This window comes from Amyelois transitella, chromosome 18, assembly GCF_032362555.1.
Source record: "Amyelois transitella isolate CPQ chromosome 18, ilAmyTran1.1, whole genome shotgun sequence".
Taxonomy (NCBI): Eukaryota; Metazoa; Arthropoda; class Insecta; order Lepidoptera; family Pyralidae; genus Amyelois; species Amyelois transitella.
Genome location: NC_083521.1, coordinates 848,181 through 856,655, shown reverse-complemented (window position 1 = coordinate 856,655; position 8,475 = coordinate 848,181).

Genomic DNA, 8,475 nt, shown 5'->3' with positions numbered 1-8,475 from the left:
CTGTAATGAAGCAGCCAGCACAGACACACACACGGTGGTACTGAGCGTGTGGCGCTTTGAATTCCTTTTCTCTAACAATTTGTATGAAGTTTCTACAAATAGTCCCAAACATACCAATGTATTTATCTCTTTCCTTTTGCTCTATAATAGAAAGAAATAAGTGTTATTTTGTCCGCTTATATAGTGTACACTTATTAAACCCCATTTAGGTTACCTTTTACTACCTTTGTTTATTTTTAAACAACCGATTTGAACAGCCATTTAGAAGTTTATAGTTTGTTTATGGCTATGCCCAGCCATCGTTATTTTTTTGTTTGTATATTATGTTATTGGACTGTTTACGAAGCCACATTCAATTTTTTTTCGTATCAAAAATTTGTGATTGGCTTTAATGTGGCAGTGTCCTGTGCTACAGGAAAATGCAAATCGCATTTGTTTCGAGAAGAGAATGACTCCAAAAACATAAGTTTGATCGTTAGGTCAACAAGTGCGTTCATATTTTATCCATTACACGTTATCTTAAACTTACCGACTTAATTATAAATTTGTTTTAGACATTGAAATAAAGGACTTGATATTAAACAAAAAAAATACCTACAATGTGACCGATTTCGACATGTTTGGTCCTAGCCATATAGGTATAAAATGCTTCGTCATAGTGAATAGTCAATAGGCAATGTCGACATATTAGATTTATCGATAACATATGTATAAAATTATCATACAATGTCACTGCGCACGGACGGTCGGACGGTCAGATGACTGATACGTGTAAATGATTGCTATAAACAAGTGGGACGTTTATATTGCGGGAAATTTAAGATGTACGTTGGATAACAAAAAAAGGAAAGAAATAATGGAAGAGGAAGCCTTAAATGATCGTATCTAATCAAATTTAAATCGGGAATAAAGAAAGATCAATACACGATCTTGCATAAGGCGAAATAGTGAAGTGGAAAGTGATCGTTAACCTATAGTATATTAGTAGTGCGTCTAATTAATACTAATAAAGTGGCAGTGCAACTATTAACTACAAACAAAGCAAAAATCTGTGAAATAATTCGTTGAGAATTTGTGTTGTGAGAGTGACGGTAGCAAGTAGCCGGTGACTGTGACTCATACCGATGAGGATTGTTACCATTGGGCTGTGACTAATACCGACGACTATTCACGATTCAATAGTTATGCTATTTCGCCAAGATAACGAAATACAAGTTGGAATAGTGGTTAAGAGCGGCGCTCAACGTCAACGACTGAATTAAAAGTCACGGGATCGAATCCTACATAGTGGATAGTTTCGTTTTTCATTTTTATTATTTTTCTGTATTACAATAATAAAGAAATTATAATGGCAGATGATTTTGATGGAGTAACAATCAGAAAACTCAACATAAATTCCAATAAAAGTGACGAAATATCTTCTCCGGATGCTACTTATTATGAGAATAGCTATCTAAGCCTTCCTGAACCTACATCGACACTTGAAGTTCAAGAGTTAACAGAAAAGGTGGAAAATTAAGTACAGAATTAATGATTGCTACTAGCGAGATTGATAATTTGAATATTGAAAATGCGGATTTAAAGAAGAAATTGAATACTTACGAAAAAAAATCAAACTGTACAAATCAGTGGGAATTGGAAATAACGATTTGATTACCACATCTTCGGCATTAAAATTTTATTCACCTCAATACCAAAAGAAATACCAATTTGCGCGGACTACGAGTATTAACACGACAACAGGTACACAACTGTGCGTGCAAAAAGACTTACGGCATACACAAACAAACAAGGTTGACAATCAAGTATTAAAAACAAAATCAGTGGATGGATTGGCAACTTTAGCCGAAGTTGGAAACAGTACCAGTACGCCAATTAGAAAAAAATATTCTAAGTGTCACTTGATCAACTTTAACAAAGGAGACTGTGATAATAACACGACAGATGGCGCTAGCAGTCGTGCATCGGGAGTTAAACATAGACTATTAATACTTGCGGATCAGACTGGTTATGGAGTGAGGGAAAAATTACAAAACTTATTGGGTGATAATTTTATTGTAACATGTTATTTAAAACCAAATGCTGGAATAGACCAAATATTGTATAAAAGTGAATGTTTATGTGAAAATTTTACTAAATCTGATTATATTCTTATACTAGGAGGAACAAATGATAGTAATCTGATAAAATTACAGTCGTTTTTCTATCATATGTTGCATAACATTAGGCATACAAATATTTTAGTAGGGGAAATTCTAAAAAATAATTATCTTGATGTTAAAAATTTAAATAGAAAAATAAAATTAATATGTTCATACTTAACTAATGCTAGGTATATATCACTGAATGATGAGTACACTTATGGATACGTTAATAAGATAAATGTATGTAGGTTAATTTTAAGAGACATTCTAAATATAAATTACAAAAATAATTATGTTGATTATATAACAAAGATTTATTTATTTATTCACAAACTTTATACATATCCTAACAGTATTACACTAATGCGATAAGTATACTAACAATGATTCACATTAAATAAATATAAAAGAAACAAAATAAAAACAATGTACCTACCTAATTCCAAAATATAGGACCGAAATGTGATCTGATATGGAACAGCAAGCGGTAGGCAACTGGGATCATTTACTCACAGCCCATAGCACCATAACAGATCACACAGTGAGTTACTCTTGTGAATTCGCTTACAGAACACGAGAACAAATCTACCAATTCCGCCACCTCGTTTAATAACAATAACGTGCGAACAAACGGAGATTTTTGAACTAGGCTAGTACGCCCTCCCGGTACCTCAAATAAACGAGGCCTGCGTCTCCGCAGCACGTACTTATCAGGAACCGACAGGCTAATATTAGCCAGGATTTCTGAATTAACCGCCTTGCCCCTGATTAAACTAAACACAATTCGTGCTAATGCAAAATCTCTTCTTACCTCTAACTTATTGTAGCCAACCATACCAAGTACAAATAACGTGGGATACATGAGCGGGTAAAAGGGGTAAACACCATATAACTTAAAATAAAGATACCTTGTGAATTTATTTTGAATCCGTTCTAACATCGTGATGTACTTGTCTTCATGAGGAGCCCATATTACCGCATTATATTCTAAGTACAAAATACAAAATACAAAAATACAAAATCGTTTATTTCTTAAAGCACATGACACAAGAAATATGATTGGAGTCTCCTTTTAAGCGTGCAAGCCTGTGCCAGGAGACTCCGCTCTTTCATAAAAGCAAATTAACCTTGTAAAGTACGAGTAAGGTAATTAAATAAATATATAATGTGCATTTGAAAAAGTGTTAGATTCGTATACTAAGGTAAACTATATTTTATATTTATGTTAATATACATTTATCCTTATACTATAGTAAAGCCTCAGTCTGTTCATAACTTTTCGTTTTAAGCCATCCAGTAATCACAAACTTACATTCCTTATACAATTTTCTATATATATTATTTACTCTGTTAATTTTGTTATATAATTGGGCTGATATTACATAGAATTGTCTTCGTGCAAAATATGTTCTAGTTTGTGGTATTTTAGCTACTATGTATCTCCTTCTTCTTGTTTCAACTTTAGGATCATATTCTGTAGTTTTATGCTTATACAGTACACAATGCAAAATATACAACTGTCTAACCGTAAGCAGATTACACTCATTGTATAAGAGTTCAGTTGAATATCGCTTTTTCTTAAAATACATAATTTTGATCAGGAATCTCTGTGCTCTTTCTAATCCTATAAAATGAGTCTTTGCAGCATTTCCCCAAACTGAAATACAATAAATAAGAATGCACTGCACAAGTGATATATAAATATTGTTCAGAAGGTTTTTGGATGAGCACTGTACGTCTAAACCTCTGGGTACCACATAACGTAATGATTTAAATATCCAGGACAACTTTCTCACTCTATTTATTACGTGATCTACATGCGGGTACCATGATAATCTTTGATCAACCAGTACACCCAAGTACTTAACCTTATCTACTCTGTCGATGATAGGACAGCAGCAGTCAGGAAGATCAGTATTTTGGTTACAAGAATGGATTTTTATACGGTAACCTTGATTAGGTTGATTTCGTGAGTCAATACCAAAACAGATGTAATTAGTTTTTGCAGTGTTAAGAGTGAGCAAATTACTTTTGAGCCAGCGTGCTACCTGGGCTAGCCCTGTCTCAATGTGTGTACGTGTACTATCCCATGTAGTGCCACTGAAGACAATGGCAGTATCGTCCGCATATGAAAAGATTTTCGCATTTGGAATATTCATTTCACAGAGATCATTTATATACAAAAGAAACAGGGTGGGACCCAGTACACTCCCTTGAGGAACACCATATGTAACATTTTCTACCTCACTCACACAGTTTTCAATTTTAACCGTTTGCTGTCTGTTACTCAGATAGTCTTTAAACAGAGCGAGTGCCACATCTCTGATACCTATTCGTTCTAACTTCCGTATAAGAATGGGGATAGAAACGGTGTCGAAAGCACTTTTCAGGTCCAGGAATACAGCAGAGCATTTGACGCCTAGATCTAAATTACGTGCAACCAGAGTTGTCAGCTCAATTACTGCATCTTCCGCCGATTTTCCTCGTCGGAAGCCAAATTGTTTTGACGAAAGTATTTGGTATTTGTCAAGAAAATTTATTAATCTAATGTTAATTAATTTTTCCAAAACTTTCGATATAGCTGGTAGAATAGATATTGGCCGATAGTTGCTGACATCGTTTCTATTACCTCTCTTATGTATAGGTGTGATAATGGATTTTTTTAGTGGCAACGGAAATATTCCCTTCAAAAAACAAAGATTTACTAGGTGAGTCAGAATCGGAACAATTACATTTTTACCTAGTTTCAGGAATTTTGTGGATATGTTGTCCCATCCAGGAGCACTGTCCGATTTGAGACCCATCAGTACACCGCTCACTTCATCACAATCCGTTGGCAGTAGCACAAATGTATTAGGTTGTTGTGGAATATTATGTAACATTGTATTAAGTTCAGCTTCAGAACTTGTCTGAATCTGCGTAGCTAATTGTTTACCAACATTTGCAAACACTTTATTTATATAGTTAACAGATTCCTGATTTGAGGGTTTAATATGCAACAATTCAGAGTTTTGACTATTATTTTTGTTAGTATAAGTAATGCTTCTAATATTTTTCCAAAGTTGTTTATTATTATTTAAAGATTTTGATAAAAGTTCTTTTTCATAATTTCGTTTTAATTTTTTAATCAGATTATTACAATAGTTCCTATATCTTTTATAAATGACTTTAGTAACTTCATTCCCAGGATTATTTTTACATTCTTTCTGTAATTTGTTCCGATTTTTTATACAACGCAATATTCCTGGGGTGATCCAGGGTTTTATTATTCTTTTAGATTTAGGTATATTAGTGGTAACAGAATTTTGATCCAAGCAATTTTTTATACATTTAGTTAACTTCTCTATTATTATTGTGGGGTCATCACAGAACAGTAAGTCATTAACATTGCTTTTTTCCAACGCAACTACGGCACTTCCGAAATCAGTTTTGGTTCTAGATTTATTCACCTGTGAACAACGCGGTACTGAGGAGATGGAGAGAAAAACAGTTTTATGGTCTGTTATACTAGTTTCTAAAATAACTATACGTGCGGTATGTTTTACTTTATTTAATTTGAGCATTATATGATCTATGCAATTTTTATCATTCGTTTTAAAAGTATGTCCTGCAAGTATCCCATAGTTAGATAACATATTCTGGTATAGTATTCTGTTTTTGCGTTCATGAGATTCTTCTTTAGTTTTAAACTTAATGTTTATGTTTAAGTCACCCGCGACAACTATATTATTTCTAGAATTTAAAGATATTAGATGGCTAAGTGGCTTCTAACCAAAGCGTCGTATAAAATTTTTAAAGCTTTTATGTTCGTGAAAGTATTGACCTGCCTAAGTATGAAACCTAAATTCTTGAAAGCCATTTTACAGGCCCTAATTATGTGCTCTCGGAAATGCAATTGGTCGTTCATGAATAGTCCCAAGTCGCGTATTTCTGTTATACGTTTTAATGGCACGTCCCCCATTCTATATTCAAACCTAATAGGTTGGTGGTAAACCTAAAAGATAAGACATAACGTGCTGGACAATAGGAACAAAAATATTTGTAACTTATTAGAAAAAGACTCTATTGTAGTGACAAATAATTTAAACAGAAAAAGTTCACATTGTATTACAGTTGGCACTCAAACAGGTGAGATATTGAATCAACCAAATGTAGAGAATAATTTTTTTCGTGACTGAAGACCATAATCTAATTGAGTTAAATATATTTCACCAAAACTTGTGCGGAATTAGTAATAAAAAAGATGAATTAGAATTATACCTAGAAAACTTTGATTATACTTTTCATTACCTGTGTATCAGTGAACACTTCTTATTGAGTGGGTCAATTTCGTTATTAAATCTTACCAATTATAAGTTAGTCGACTATAATGTTAGGGTGAATAAGACAAGAGGGGGGACCCTGATATTAGCACATAAGGACAGAAAGACGGAAGTGTTACCGATTGCGAAAAAATTGTACAAAAGAGGTAGTTTCGAGATTAGTTGTATAAGAGATATTGACCTCGGTGTTTGTATTTGCTGTTGTTATCGTATTCCTATAAGAGATACGTTTGAAGACTTTATAATTAGACTTAAACAGCTTTTAGAGCACTTTTTTAATAAAAATTGTATCATATGCGGAGACTTTAATATAGATATTATGACAAGTAATAATAATACGCAAGTTTTTTTAAATCTTTTAAAATGTTATAATTTCAGGGCAGTGATTCATGAAAAAACTTTTGAAAGAAATAATAAAAGTTCATGTATAGACAATATCTTAACTAATTTACCCCTTACAACATTTGACAGTTTTACAGTAGACCACAACGGATTGGGAGATGGTCATGCGGCACTACTGTGTAAAGCGAAGGTACCAGGTAGTGGTAAAAATGGACAAAATGTGTACATAACTGTCAAGCGGAGGAGTTTTAGTATAAAAAATAAGAATATTTTTCGACAACATATTGTCAATACAAATTGGGAAAACATGGGAATTAACTCTTTTATAAAAACCTTCACTAATATTTTTAAGGGCAGCTTCAAAATTAAAAAAATGAAATTAAGTTCAAGACACAATTCACAAATTAAATGGATGACAAAAGGTATTAGGACGTCTAGCAAAATGAAAAGATTTTTATGCACAGGAAAAACTACTTATACTAATGATACAGTTACAAATTATAGAAAAAAATACATGACGCTATATAAAAGGGTAATTAGAAATGCAAAAAAAATAACTGTATCGTCTCAAATCGCAAAATCTACAAATATATCTAAAGATGTTTGGAAAATAATTAATAAGCACAGAAATAAAGTAGATACTAGTAAACAATATTTTCTTCTGAAACAAAATAATAAACTCATTCAGAAACCTGAGGAAATAGTTGAGGTATTTGCAGAACAGTTTAATTTAGGTACTAATGGAAATGTGGCTGACATTAACAAAGCACTTATGTTTCTTAGGAAATCAGTAAAATTAGTTGACCAAGAAATGTTACTTAACCCTACTACAGCTGATGAAATTTTTAAAATAGTAAAATCGATGGAATCCAAGAAATCTAGTGGCTATGATGAGGTAACAATTTCTATTATAAAAGAAAATATTGATATACTGGCTAGACCGATAAGTGATTTTTGTAACAATTGTTTTGAAGAAGGTGTGTTTCCGGATCAGCTGAAGTTGGCTAAGATAATTCCCATACATAAAAAGGGGTCAAAACTGGATCCAAAAATGTGTCGAGGCATTTCACTTCTGCCTATATTGTCCAAAATTTTAGAAAAGACAATGAAATCCAGATTAGTACGTCATTTAAACTTAAATAGTATATTAAATATAAGGCAATATGGATACCAGAGAGGAGTAGGAACCTTAGATGCAATAAATGCTCTTATTAGCGATATTACTAGTGCTATAAATAACAAAAAAAAAGTTTCTGGCGTCTTTTTGGATCTAAGTTCTGCCTTTGACACAGTGAATCATGAATTGTTGCTAGAAAAACTATTTCATTATGGGATAAGAGGTAAAGTTCTACAACTTTTCAGATCATATTTGCAAAATAGGCGAATGTTTGTGCAGATAACAAGTTCAACTGGTTCAGATCAAGATAATTGTGAGAAAGTTTATAAATCACGTGTATCAAATATCAAAACAGGAGTACCGCAAGGTAGTATTCTAGGACCTGTCTTTTTCGCCTTATTTGTGAATGATTTAGTTGAATTCACCTCCGCCACTGATCCAGAATCAATTAAATTAATACTGTACGCAGATGACACTAATATAATAATATCAGCCGACAATATGTTAAATCTAAAACAATCTGTGGACAATTCCCTAAAAACTGTTAGCG